At 37.4% G+C, this 15,659-nt stretch overlaps 1 protein-coding gene and 1 non-coding gene across 2 annotated transcripts in view; one reads left to right on the forward strand and one right to left on the reverse strand.

Annotated features, from left to right (window-relative positions):
• LOC122815911 (glutamate receptor ionotropic, NMDA 2D-like) overlaps nt 1-15,659 on the reverse strand; it is a 1,415,655-nt gene that overhangs the window by 957,908 nt on the left and 442,088 nt on the right. The gene's annotated exons all lie outside the window — the stretch shown is intronic.
• On the forward strand, nt 5,181-5,253 carry TRNAR-CCU. Its single transcript has one exon. It is a non-coding gene; the product is annotated as a tRNA-Arg (tRNA).

Genomic DNA, 15,659 nt, shown 5'->3' on the forward strand with positions numbered 1-15,659 from the left:
AGTGTTTTGTGTATGACCCTGTAAAAGGCTAAATTTAAATCTATTTAAATTACAACACAGCATAATTTTTCATTAACAGCTTTTATTATACTGTTATAGAACGTCATGTTACAGATGGTAATAGATCTAATTTAAACATGTGCATGCTGTTACATACATCTACACAGGCTGTCTGATGATTCCCAACCTTTGCAATTCTGACAATAACATATCTGATATTACCTTCTCCATTATTTTCCCACAATATCAAAGTAGATTTAAGGGCCTGTATGACTCTAAGCTTGTTGTACTTCCATTTCCCTTCAAGACCGGTTTAATAAGTGCATGTCTCCAGTGTTGAGGAATGTCCCCTTATTTACACAACCTAGCAAATAATAAATATAGCAGTACTGTAAGTGCTTACAGAACTGTTCTCAGGACATTATTAGTAATTCCATGTCCTCACTGTGCTTGTTTGGATCTGGTTTTTGCATAGTTCTTTTTCAATATAATCTAATTTGTTTTAGTATCTGAAGTTTCCTGGATGTCACTAGGAAAACTTATTAGCCCCTTATACTCAATATCCTTACACAGATTTTCTTCAAATTTTTCTTGATCTTGTCTCACACTTTGCATAATTTGTTTGCCCAGCTTGTTTATTTCATTTTTCAAAGCTGTAGTTCAACCTTTTTCCATTTCTTATATTTTCATCCCTCAACTTAATCAAATATCTTGTTCTTATGGAAATATATCATCCTGATGCTGTCTCCCTAGATTCTGATGTTAAACATTTTTTTTTATTTTTTGCATTCAAATAATTTCTCTCCCAAAACTTTTCACATTCATTCTACAGTTTTTTCCACTGAATGCATCACTAAAATTAAATTTGACATAGTGACTGTTTTCCTTCCATACAATCTATTATTAACCTTCTGTGCATTGTTTAGATTTCAGTTTGGCAGAATTATCCAGCAACACATTAACCTTTTTAATTCCATGATCAGTGCACATCAACAGTGGTGAAACTTAATATGAAGTAACAGTAATTTTTTAAGAAACATTGTCTAGTATGTTCCATTCCCTGACAGTCTTTTTTTACAGTCATTAGCACTTGTTGCACTTGAGCATATGTTGCAAATAATTTCCTTACTAATATTGAATCAATATTATTCCAGTCTGTTTTTGGTAAATCTAAGTCCCCTTCTACTATTATTCTTCCCTCCTTTGTTTCATAAAAGAAATGTATGAATTCTTCTAGGTCATCAGCACTTGACTTTTGTGGTCTATACACTCCCCACAATTGTTATAGGTTCCGCGGTAGTGTTTATTGTCACAGCTGCAGAATCTATGGTATTGGTGTTATAATTGAAAATGTAGTAGTCACAGTTCTCATAATTATCTTTAATACATAACATAACACCTAGGCCTATTTTTTTTTTGTTATAATGTCTGTTGCAGGAAAAACATTTATACACTGACCGAACTGGTTTCCAGTCACTTTTTTAACTGTGTTTCACAAACAATAACATCAATCTTGTGGGAACGTAGTATATTTTCCAATAATAATAATAATGGTGATAATAATAATAATAAAAACTAACAACAAAAATTTAGTGTTAATACCCCTAACATTAACAACCATCAGAGATGCATTAGATGTTGCATGTTGCTATCTGTGAACTGTTAAATCTTCAACCTGGCAAAAATACTGCCTTGTGTTTATCAAATATTGCAAAATATCTGCTGCAAAAATTCTCTTCCTTGATCTTCACACATGCACACCATCCTGTCTGAACACATGTGCCCAAAATTAGGCTGAGATGCTCTACAATTTTCCATTTTTTAAAATGAGACATTTTTTCATGTAGCTATTTACCCCAAAAATATTTTCATTCACTATGACCTGACTCTCCTTTCTATATGTTATCTATGAAAAATATAGCCTAACACCAGTACAAGCTATATCATCTAAGAGGGCTATAAGTTCCCTACTGACAGTCAGAGGCTCTTAGCGAATGAGATGATTTGCATCGGCATGAATAAAAGTAGATCTATACTTCCTTACATTAAGGCATTCTAAGGCCTGCCTCACATCCTATATTTTCACTGCTGGCAAGCATAACACTATTCACTGTTCATTATCTTCCCTGAAAATGTAAGTTTCAGTTCCTCTAATAATTGAATCTTCAATTACAAGAATAACTTTCTGACCAGATCTGACGAATCTTCAGCTTCAAATTCAGTAATATCTGTTTTATAAATTGTTACAAAACATTAGTCTTACTAATCCCACTGTTTTCCTTGCTCATTACATTTGCAAGCAAACAATTCCCATCCATCTGGCATTGTACACCCACAGCTCTAGCCATGTTGTCAGTGTCTGTCTTTCTCCTCTTTTTTCTTGCAGTAGTGTTCTTCGATCCTTCCATGATCAATTTTGATTTCTTCCTATTAAACTGCCCCTTGCCTATTTTTTCTGCCTTCCCTTTTGGAAAAATGATGCCTTCATCTGTAGAGTGAAGGTTTACTGATAAGAAGCGTTATCATTCTCTGTAATCTGTGTGTTATATAACAACATAGTGCCCTTTTTAGTATATATTCAGTTTGCTTTACAGACGTTTATCACTTTCATCTTCTTCCTCATTTGTTGTGAACTTATTCCTTTTTTTTTATTTCCTTCTATACTGTGCAAATCCTTAGATTACTGAATACTTGTATCTAGAATTCCAAAGTTGTCAGTGACATTATCTTGTTTCATAGAGGTTGAGTGATCCATAGAGGCAATAGACACTTCCTTTCCTAAATGTGTTCTATTTGCTCTTTGCCTAACGCTATTTATCTCGTCGGGTCAGTCATTAATATTTGTAACAACAGTTATCCAAGCTGTGTCAATTGCACAAGTGAAATTGTCATCATTAAGTCAAGACACTACTAATAACGGTAACCAAATCATCCAACTTTTGACATGACAAACAGATCACCAATGTTATCAAGTGTTATCATTAAATATATATATAGCATTTATTACACTGTTCAAGGTATCGGTGCATTAGATAAATCATTAATGGCCTACTCATTTAAGGAATCTATATTCAGCTGCAAATAAATACAACATTCTAAAAGAAAAGAATACTATAAATCAGTTTCCATATAAGTCAAAGAGCGTTTAAATCGGCAACTCTGAGAAAAATCATACAAATAATATACAGCTTTAAATTAAGTCGTAGCTCTGATCTTAATGAAAGTCACACAAAAATTGTAATTCTTTGATTCACTATCACTCGCAGTTGCACCTCTTTTTAACAGTAAAGATCAATAAATCACAAACCAAGACAGGATTGTTTAGATAAGCTTTGCATTGTCTTTTCTACAATCTGTGTGAATTTTTATCTGACTAGCCCCTTGGGATGGCTACAGTTTGCTTATCTGAAACCTATCTCTTTCTAACAATTAACAGTGAAAATTAAAGGTAAAACAACAAAATATAAATCAGAGTAAATCTTGTCTGCAAGTTATTCTTTACTTCCTAAAACAGTGGTAAAAAATAAAATATTAATTCAAATAAAAACTTCTCTTACCAAGCTACTGCGCACTCAATCAAAACCAATACAGGATTGTTTATGTAAGCTCTGGATTCCAGTGGCTATTTTAGTATGTATCTAGGAACCTATAAAATAGCTAAATAAAGGTGCAGTCATAGCTGTAATTGGTTGTCCTGAGCTTTATGTATCCCAGTGTAATTATAAATATCCTCTTCATCTATGTACTTTTGGTGTTATTTCCCTTGTAAGCAAGGTTAAATCTCATTTCTACAGTAACCTAGCTCTGTCAGTACACTTCCTTGAGAAGTGACTGCAATAGATCATGTCTAATACAGTTTGGTCTTCTACTATGGACAACCAACTCTGTTCAGTCTCTGTGATACTCTACCCCAAATTCCAATCCACCCTCTCTTCTACTACACTTAAACCCCAGTCTCCCTAGTAGCCAATCAACACTAATCATTAACTACAAAGACACAATTACAACATTCTCTTCAACCAATCACTACTCAGTATGTCATGCTCCCTCCAGCGGTAACCACCTTGTCACCTCATAGTCCAACATACACTACACTGCTTCATTTAATTTATACCAAGACATAACCACTTCTCTACTCACATCCATTACTAATCAGCTTACTCTAAACACCAGTCACATAAACACAGGAACATTCTTAGCCAAAATCAAACTATGTCTTAAATGATTAATGCCACTTCTCCTCCCTCATCTCCTCCCCACACTATACTCCTCTTATTTCATTCAGTGGCCAGTAAACCCACTATCAAAAACCCTACTCTCAGTCTGCTTTTTAGCCATCTATCTGCCAATCTATGTTTACTTAAAACTTTCATAGCTACACCTTCAACAGTATCTACTACTCACCTGACTAATTATCACCTTAACCTTTTCTTCTTTGGATGACATACATGTCCTGCCACACCTGTGTACTATGTCTTTTATTCCCTTTTCCAATGTCACCATAGCTCTCAGTTGTCCAGATTTTCACAGAATGTCCAGATTTTTGTCTCTTACTTTTGGGCTGTCTCTTACAAAATTTGTGATTTTCTGGAAAAGTCACTAAATAATGACATACTTTTGAGTTTTAGACTTCATATCCTTCAGAAAATGCATACTAATATAAAACCTGTTGTTCTAGCAAATATATAAGATAACTACTTAAAAAAAATGTCCGTGCTTCTGGGCCTTAGTTCCCACTCCCATTAAGCTTGGCTTTGTCCAGATTTCTTGCATGTAGAGATTGAGAGGTATGAATGTCATTCATACAGATACTAGTAGCACACCAACTCATACTTCTAACACACACATAGCCCCTTTCTCCAGCAACTCCATTCTTGCTGTCTTCCACCAACAAGGTCAGACTTCAGAATGTAGCTCACAGTGACTTTAGTATAAAACCCCCACTTTTTGTATGCACTCCCTTTATCCAACATAAACCCCTAAGTCAAAAAACTGGACTTAAAACACAAAAACAGAAGTAAATGTCTCTCTTCTTACTATCATAGTAATTGATATTCATCCCAGCACAGAAGTAACAGACCTCCATTAAATGCCAGATACACTCTCCAACCCATGCAGTCCTAGACCCATGCATCTATCTGTGGTCCACACATCTTTAACCATAACTCTTAGAAGTATTTGCCCCAGTGGCCTAATGGATAAGGCATTGGCCTCCTAAGCCAGGGATTGTAGGTTCAAATCCCATCTGGGGTGATATAATCTTGATACAGATGAAGCGGGTGGGAGGATGATATAATGGTTAAGGCACAAGGTGCAGAGCTTGATTCTCAGATGGGGTAATTGGCTAGGCTTCAAATGGCCCAAAAAGGGCAGTTAGCCTAGTACTAATCTTTGAACCTATGAACCTATGACATTGTAGTTGCAGCTGAAACTTGGTTAAAACAAGAAATCGGAGAGAATGCAATTCTTCCCTGGCTACAGCATTCTTAGATCAAACAGCACAAAAAACATGCAGAGTAGCTAACATCTATAAACATTCCATAGCATTCTCTCTTTTCCTTCTCACACCATGCAACTCAATAATGTAAAACTACTTATCTCATCACATAAAATCAATAATCATAAGACAGTATGCTTAAACAGGAATTTGCATAGTCCCGGGTAGAGTTATCAACACTGATAAACAATTCATCTGCTGAGCCACATCAAACATCATCCAAGAAAATGTATCATGTGACTTCAACATTGACTGGTATTCAATAGATTCTGATTCTCAGACTAAAGCCGTAAAGCTATAAGGTCTTACTCCACTGGTCAATTCACACACTCACTATAGCAAAAACAGCAGGAAGAATTCCACCCCTGATTAGATTCTTACCTCCTTTCAAGATAAAAATCATTACCTCAAAAGCTCTGACCCATCTACATCATAAGAAAACAAAAACATCCATAAACGCCATCACTAAAACCTAGTTCATAACCTCTCATCCTTCAACAAAGATACTTTAATCAGTAATATAGAAATGTGCAACTAGAACATATTAAGACATTCCCTTCCACTAGATGAAACAGTATCAAGCTTTAACAAAATTCTCTTAAACATTTTAAATGAGCTGACTCTCATGAGAACAAAAATAGTTAAAACAAATACTGCTCCCTCAGTATCCAGGAACACAAACCTTCTCATGAGACACAGCGACAAAGCCTGCAAAATTTGGCTACAGGATAAATTCCAAGTAAACCTACTAAACGTTAGACATTCAAGAAATCATACAAAGTACATCAAATGAGAAAAAAATAGTACACAACTCACCAATCTATCAACTTAAACAACCCCAAAAGCCTTTGGGCATCCATAAATGATCTACTAAACCAGGTCAAACAATCTAGTCGACTCCATCCAAAGCCAATGATACTGTCAGCGTTCCCATCCTGTTTAAATTCTACTTCATACAAACAGTAGTTTCTCCTGAAACAATCATCCATATCACCTTTCCTTTATCCTGTTCCCATTGTGCTCATCAAAAATCACTTACTCAGACTGAGGTCAATAACCCTAGTTGCTGATAACCCAGTTACAGAATGTATCGAGCTTGGAGGTAAGGCATTAGCCTGCCCCATTTCCATTCTTTTAAACCACTCAGTCTCTGAATGCCAACTTCCAGCAGTGTGGAGGCAATGTTGTATCAAACCTATACCTATGGGTGATAGCTCCACTGGGCTGTCTAATTACAGGCAAATTGCTATCCTATACCCCCTATCCAACTTACTTGAAAAAGCATCCAATCACAGCTACTTACACATGTCGCTGATAATATTTTATCCCCTACTCAACATGGGTTCCATCCTTTCATAGTACCACTGATGTACTCCTTAGCTTTAGTAGTACCATTAACAGAAATAGAACTGCAGGTGATTTAGTAGTAGCAGTCTTTCTTGATCTATCAATGGTATTTGATACTGTGTAACACCAAGTACTTCTAACCAAACTTGCATCCTCAGGGGTGGCTAACTCACCTCCCTCCTGGTTGTAAAGCTACCTCTCAAACAGAATGCATGCAATAAAATTACAAAATGACATTACATCCTTTCTTCCAGTATCTGTAGATGCCCCCAAGGGTCTGCTCTGGGGCCTCTGCTGTTCAGCATATTTATAAATGATCTATGCAAAGTAATTAAAGAAGAAAATATTCTACTATATGAAGATGATTCCACCCTTATCTGTTTTGCCCATAACACAAATAAATTGTAAGAAGTTACTCAGGAAGCCTTTTCATTCTCTGAGGTCTGTCCGTATAGTTCCTATTTTCTCCTAACCCTTCAAAAAACAAGTCAATTGTATTCTTCCTCAACAATTCTCCTTTCACAAATAGCTCTTTACCAATACTTCTTCAAACCACACCAATATTCATCTAGTTCCACATGCTAAACTGTTACGTTTAGATGAAAATATGAACTCTGACCACACTGGAAAGGCCACAGAAATACCTCACTGAAAGAATCACAGGCCTAAAGCAGATGCCCTATGCTGACCACCTTAAAAAACTCCGGCTATACTCTGTCGCATATCGTCTACTCAGAGGCAATCTCTGCTTAACATACAAGGCCATGTCAAACCCAGAGCTGCTGGACATGCTGCACTTAAAGAAATTCCAATCCGTCAGAGCCACACGCTCCAGGGATCTAAACCTTGTCATCACAATAAACAAAACATGCTTGAGGGATAGGTTCCTGACCAAGAGACTCCACAGACTCTGGAATAGACTGCTCATGCATGTCAAGCAGAGCGCCTCTTTGGCCCTCTTCAAAAGAAATCTTGACGATTGGATCACGTCAGTCGCCCTGCTAGACAGGGGTCCAGGGAAGTAAATAGTGTGGGAAGAAATAGCCAGGGAATTGTTATGGCTAGGCTTGTATAGGCCCTAGGGCTGATAGCCTAGTACCAACCTATGAACCTATAACCTATGAACATGTATCAAACAGTAGAAAAACAAACAAAAAAAATTCTCTCTGTAGAGTTAAACTGTACTTGACAGAGACTGATACATAACACATTGTCTCAACCTTTTTACTTCCAGTGCTTGTTTATTGATGCAAATATTTACAAATATGCAAGCCAGTATAAAAACATATTTTTGAACAATACCACAGAAAGGTAACAACATTTTCTCACAAGACCCATCCTTGCCTGGTCCTTAAACAGCTCAGTAGATACTATCTGACATCCACACAACTACTCACAACCTTATCTACAAACCAAATAGATATCTGAATTTGACCAATATTATCTGGTCCTACTCTCCAAACACAGCTCTATGCTCTATAGACAAAACACCTATTACTAATCTCAAAATCAAATAGCACTGCTGGATCACCCTTTATTACAAGTGTGCATCAAAAATCTAAAATGTCGGGGCGTGGCCAGCATGCTGAGCAGATAGCACAAATTGTTTGCTCTGCCTTTAAATATTTTTTTTTTCTGACAGGATGTTTTTTTTCAAATTAACATCAAAAACTTCAAATAGTTTGATTTTTATTGACCTTCATATTGTTCTGATATAGGCGGCCTGAAAGCATTTTATTTTCAGAATTTTATTTCCTGTCAGAAATTATACACACTGTCTTAACTATGAGTCATTTGAAGATTTCTCTCCAAGACAACTCTACGAAGAAGGAACTACAAACAATTCTTTCCAGTATTCAAGATCTCTCCACAAAAATGGATAATTTGGAACATATAATGGACAATATGAAAAGAGACAGCAAAAAACAAACCGAACTTCTAAAGGAAATTATCACAAAGCACTTGGATCAAATTACAGCAATTGAAGAATCTGTTAATGAACTGGATGGAAGGCAAACAGAAAATGAAAACTAGATTGACTTTCTTCTAAAATAAAATAATATACTACTAGGGTAAGTAGAAGACTTGGAGAGTCGATCAAGAAGGAGTAATATAAGGATTTATGGCATGCCAGAAAAAATGGAAGGTAACAACTTGATTCAATTTTTAAATGACTGATTTCCCAGAGTTCTGAATTTGCTTGAACCTTTATCGTTTGCCATAGAAAGAGCCCACAGATCACTTTCAGATGTCTCTATTTTAAAAGATGTTTCACCTTCAAGATACATCATTGTTACATTTTTGTTAACACAGGACAAGGATTTAATATTCAGAGCTGCATGGTTGTGAACTCCAATTTAGATAAATGTGAAAAGTGTCAGATTTGCTAATGATTACACCACTTCAGTGATAACAAAAAGGAACGAGTATGGTCTCCTTATTAAGAACGTGAAGGAAGTTGGCATTAAGGCACACATTATTTTCCAAGCTAGAATTAAAATTACACTATCAGAGGGTCAAAGAATCTTTAATTCTCCTGAAGAAGCTATGGACTTCTGGAAAAAGTAGAAGATATGGAAATATCCCTACCCAGTCTTAAAAGAAAGACAAGCTGTTGGAATACTTCCTGTGAGGCTCTGCATGTGGGCTATGTAGTTGAAGTGCCGGTTTGGGATGCAGAGGGGTGGGAGCAGGGCTGCCGAGTGTCCTGGAGTGATACTTCTGTTTACTGAATGGATTTTTTGACATGTTAGGTAATTTGAATTGTTGTTCAAGCAGTGTGTCCTGCCTTTCCGTGTTTGGGTGGTTTATGCTGTTTCCCTGGTGGGAGTGGGTGATGGGGAGTGATTGTTGACATACAGTTTTGTTTTAAAGCTATAAACAAACATTAACCTGTTTTTCCATTCTTTTTCTTCTGTTATTGTTTGCTGCTGAGTAAACTGTTTACTCGTCTTGCACGAGATATACTCTAATACACAACTACACCTCTTAAATTTCCTGCTGGAATTGTTAAATCTGCTTTTGCTTAGATTCATGAGCTCTCTTGACACAGGTAAAGAAGGAAAAAAAAAGCACTCAAAACAAAAGTACGGAATTATGGCTATAAGAAGCCGTGACCTTTGAACCCAATGTGCTTCCTGCTTTACACTGATCGCACATTAAGGAAGGAAATAACAAAGAAAATAGTCACATAACTGTAAATAGCTATTATCTAATATTAAAACTTAAGCCTTTTGACTATAATATATCTATGGAGAAATCAGGGCTGCATTACAGCACATCTCAGTGCTAAAATGAAGACATACAGAAAAAAAAAAGGGAGAGCTCCTAATACTGGAAATAAGCAACTCAATGAAATAAGTGAATATATGAGATGTGGAAGTGAGTATGAACTTTTGATACTCAATTTTACCATAGTAATGCAGTTTGTCTTTCATCTTATGGTTCACAGAGCTAAACCAGCATAACTTTATTTAGTAATAATTTTTCTTTATTTAATTAGCTATACTAAATGTATCTGATAAATAGAAAGACATACAATGATATCTATACTTTGATACATATAACACTGTTATAATAACTGATAATGGCTTAGTTTCTATTTAAATACACTGCTATAGATGAAACTTCATGATAAATATATATTTTTTCATTTTAATTTTTGTCATGTTGGATTCTATATAGACTGACTTGTATAGTATTATACACTTCATAGGTTCATAGGTAGGTACTAGGCTATCGGCCCTAGGGCCTATACAAGCCTAGCCATAATGATTCCCTGGCTATTGCTTCCCAGAAATATTTACTTTACTGGACCCCTGTCTGATAGGGCTACTGATGTGATCCCCGGGGTGAATTTCCTATCTCTCATCCAATCATCAAGGTACCTCTGTACTTCAGAGAAGTAGATGCCAAACAAGAGTGGTCCCAGGGCAGAACCCTGTGGTACATCACTTGTCACTTGTCTGGAGCTGGACTTGGAGTCAGCTACTTTTACAGTGTGTGTTCTGTCAGTAAGCCAGTTTATAACCCATTGAGTGATGTAGGGATTAATGCCCAGCTTAGTAAGTTTATCTATGATTCCAGAGTGGGGGATAGTGTCAAAAGCCTTGGCGAGGTCCAAGTAGGCTGTGTGAACAACCTTATCATCGTCCACGGCTCTGGAGACTGATTTGAAGAAGTCGATCAGGTTCAGGAAGCAAGATCGGCCCTTCACGAACCCAAACTGGGTGAGGTCCAGTGTTTGAAGGTTGCCAATGTCTTTGTTTATACATTCCATGATAATACATTCCATGGCCTTGCAGATCAGGCTCATCAGACTGATGGCAGGGTAGTTCCCAGGATCCAAAGTAGATCCCCCCTTGTGGAGTGGGATGACTGTAGCTGTGCACCACTCTGTGGGCATGAAACCTGAGGTGAGGCTTTGATTAAACATGACACATAGGTGAGGTGCCAGTTCATTTTGTAGTTCATGCAGTACACAGCCCAGGATGTCGTCTGGTCCCAAGGATGCTGTACTCTTGACTTTGGAGAGTGTGTTTTTTACCTGAGTGGCCGTGATTACTGGAATTTGGCATTCTTTCAGTATTGAGATGGGCCCTTTACGGGGTGAGAAGGAGGTGAAGTTGGCACTGAATCTATCTGCCAGGATACTGCCAATATCCTTGGGATCAGTATATCTAGTGCCATTCTTCTGTAGCTCAGAGCAGATCTGAGTATTGCCATTTAGATTCTTATCATAGCTATAGAATGCCTTGTGGTTGTCTTTGGAATCTTTGGCAATTTTGTTTCCATAACTAGTTTTGGAAGATTTTATGAGGAATCTCAACTTTCTACTGAGGCTGGTGAGGGAGTTTTTTGAATCCTGGGTCCTTCATCTTTTCTGCAATAGTGTTGTACAGCTTGTTTATAGCAAGGGACCACCAGATTGGCTTCCTTTTTTTTAGAGGACAGCATCTTGGTTCAATTTGGGATGGCTCGGTCTATGCATGAGTGAATGTGATTGTACAGCACCTTAGTGTAGGATTCAGCAGTTGAACTTCCAGCTCCCATCTGCATCGGTGTCATGAAGCTTTTATGTCTGACTTGAGAAGCATGAAGCTGACTTTGGAGAAGTTTTTTTACGGAAGTTTCCTTAAAGGGGTTGGGGTTGGGATGTGGATGTCAAAAGTGATTAGCTTATGGTCCGATCTGACTGAGGGGGTGACCACTACTGTGGAGCATTGATCTCCCATGTTGGCAATGACCAGGTCTAGAATATTGGTACCCCTGGTGGGACAATGAATTAGTTGCTCTAGGGCACTGGAATTTATGAATTGCAAGAACCGTTGAGCAAAGGTGTTGGTACAGGAGTAGTTTTCCCAGTTAATGGCAGGGTTATTGAAATCACCCAGTATTAGGGTGTTTGGTTGTACCTTAATATTTTCCAGTATGTTTAGAAAGGTGTAGTGAGAATCTTCAGGCATAGTGGGGGATCTGTAGCAAGCTACAATTTGTATTGCAGTCTTACCTATTGTTAGTTGCACCTGGAGAATTTCAGATGCATTGTGTTGGGCAACCAGCCTGGAGGTGTGAATATCCTTAGGGAATATGGACACTCCTCCACCTTTAGTGTTTCGGTCCTGGTTTGGTGGATGAAAAGTGTGGTAGGAGTTGTAGCCTGGTATTGTAGGGGTGCTCTCTGGAGCCCTGAACCAGGTCTCAGTTACTGCACAAATATCGGTGTTCTCCATTTTTAGGAGAGCCTTGAGAGACTGCATCTTGAGGTTTAGACTTCTAGCACTGAGTAGCATTACCTTCAGATTTTGCTTGCTTGTACCCGTTACAGTGGTAGTTTTGTCTTTGAACCTTGCTTAAAAAAGGCACTATAGGGGTGAAGAGCCTTAGTCAGTAACCTGAATCCCAGAGGCGACAGGTGCAAACCATCATTTGCAACGCATCGTGGTTTGTCGATCATGTCATCCCAGGCAGACAGATACCGGATCTCCTTTGAATGACACCAGAAACTTAGCCAATTATTGAAGTCAATCATTTTGTCCTTATACTGTGGTATCATTCTGGGTGATGGCAGGATGATACTCAGGGCTAGGGTCATGCCTGCCTGGACTACATGATCCAAGAGCTCTTCCATGTCTCTTTTCATGTAATCCAGGGAGGTATGTCTCAAGTCATTCACTCCAACATGGAGAATGACAGAGTCATATTTGTACTTGTTGTGGAGTGACCTGAGTGCATGCATTATGTGGCAGAAACTGGCACCCAACAGGTAGCTGACTGTAATTTTCTCCTTGTTCAGCTTGGTGAGTGGGACATCAGTGTGCCTGACTATACAGTCACCTATGACTAAAGTGTTGGGTATGTTGTCTTGACTTAGGGGCTGCTGTTGGGTGGCACACTGGTGTTGTGAGCTATGTGAGACTTAGGTTGTATTTGGGGGTGTTGTTTGTTTGCGATTCAGCTTCGGAGGTCCTTGTTGCTTGGGCAGGTTAATGTTGAGCCTCCGCATATGTGGGTTTTGTGTTACTAAGTGTGGATTTTGAAGGACTATGTGTTGTTTGAGGTGTTGTGTGGGTGTTAACCTTCTCCTCTTGACTGTCTAGCGCAATCTTGGCTGGAGAGAGCTTTGCTTCCAGTTTGGCTATGCAATTGCATCTCTTACAGGTTGTAGTGTTTGGTGGTAGGAGGAGAGGGTTGTCTATGTACATGAGGCAATTGCTGCATTGCCCCAATATGTCCAGATTCACTAGGTGGACAGGAAAAATCACCGGAAGCTGACCCTTGGACATGCCTGGTTAGGTGCTTTCTTTGTGTAGTACAAGAGCTGTTTCCCCTAACTTTTTGGCAAGGTACTTCCAGTTGTAGGCTGTCTAGTGCCTACGACTATTTTCTCCTTATTACCAAGGAGAGGTGAGTGTTTGTAACAAATTAAGGCTTTCTAGTGCTTTTTAGTGAGTTTTAGAGCAAGTGCTAGTCACAGGTATACAGATTTTAGTGCTACTGCTGATAAACTAGCTAGTTCTAAAGAAAAATTCGAAGAGCAGACTTTCTGGCACTGGGAATAACAGAAAGTATTTGCTCTTCAAGAGAGAATATGTCATCAAGAATGGATCCTACATATTTAATTTTATTGCTGAGTGGTGTTACTTTTTTGTTGTAGTTTTGCCAGTTTATGGGTTTTGTACACTTTTGTAGTGACTTGTTCAAAATAGAATGGCAGTACTATTGGTTATATTTATCAGATGAAAGTTTCATAACCAATTTTCCAGAACTAAGAGGCCAGTTTGAAGCTGTCTTCTAGGTGATTATGGTGTTTGCCTAAGCACGTGTTTGGCTGAGCAGAGGAGAGCAGTATTCTCAGTATATTGTATTACTTTCAGTCTCCAGCAGTGTTCTGGCATAGGGCTAATATATAAACTATGGCATAGGGCTAATATATAAACTATGGCATAGGGCTAATATATAAACTATGGCATAGGGCTAATATATAAACTATGGCATAGGGCTAATATATAATCTATGGCATAGGGCTAATATATAAACTAAAAAGCAGAGTCTAAGTCATTATATGCAGTAAAGTAGACAAATATATGCTGGAGAGCTATGCGAGTTATGTTACTCATGTAGAATAGTGTTACTGATATACAAATGGCATTTCACGATCTTAACAAAAAGAGAAAGATGCTAGGACTAAATATTTGGTTAAATTAGGTTAGGATCAAGATTTAAATATTTGTTTTTATGTATTTGTTATATTTTAGTATAAGATTGAGGAGTGTGTTAATTAGTTGTCTGGCAGAGTAGATGGTATAAGAAGGCTGAATGATGACTGGAAACATAGCTTTTTAATTTAACAGAATATACACATTATCTACTATGTAACGGGCAATTTAGATGGGAAACCTGGTCAATATGGGATGCCAAACTTCATGCACCTATCTTCCCTGTATTGAAAAGAAAGGAAAAGGGGGAAAAATAGGGGGGGGGGATATGAGTAAAGAAGAAATCTGCAAAAGAGAGATAGACATTATAAACAGGTCCTCTAAGAAAATACCCATGTCAGACATGGTGGTGTAATTAAAAAATTAAGATAGCTATCCAGCAAGTAATATGGGAGGTTAAGTTATACTTTCGTTAGAACCTGTAGCTCATCTGTTTGGTAATAAATGGACAGACTAAATGGGCCAAATGATTCTTAAATATTATTTAAGTTTATTATATTTTTCTTCCAACCATGTCACAAGTATCCACAAAAATGGTCTCTGCCTTTGTCCTACAGGTCTTGTCTTTATGTAAGTATATTATATAGTTTTCCCAACGTTAATTGATTACATCATCTTTAATGACATGGTTGTTATAGTGAAAAGTCCTACATAACAAAGTTAAAGTTTATTGTGTATTTCAAACAAATTATTTCCAGCTATATCAAAAAAGGTAGGAAGAAAGGGAGGGGAAAGGATGAAAGAGGAGAGGGAGATAAGGAAGGACGGAAGGCAAGAGAAAAAAAGTTGAATTAGTTGTCATTGTTTGAAAGGACAGAATTAAACTTTTGTATAGGTTCATAATATGAGTTGTATAATATAAGAGACAGACAAATGATTCTATATAATATTACTGAGATATGCATTTGAGACATTCTTTGCAGGGCAGGTATTTTGATGTTTTGGCAAGCTGGATAGGGTGTTGCTGCTTGTGCTTGAAATATTTGTATGTATATGTGTATATAAAACTGAAAATAACATACAGCTCTCTAATATAACTCCACAGAGATCTCATTCAGTCATTAAAAGCTTATATAATTTAAAAAAATGTTTTTTGC

Source organism: Protopterus annectens, chromosome 1.part1 (genome assembly GCF_019279795.1).
Source record: "Protopterus annectens isolate FY-2018-M chromosome 1.part1, PAN1.0, whole genome shotgun sequence".
NCBI lineage: Eukaryota > Metazoa > Chordata > Ceratodontiformes > Protopteridae > Protopterus > Protopterus annectens.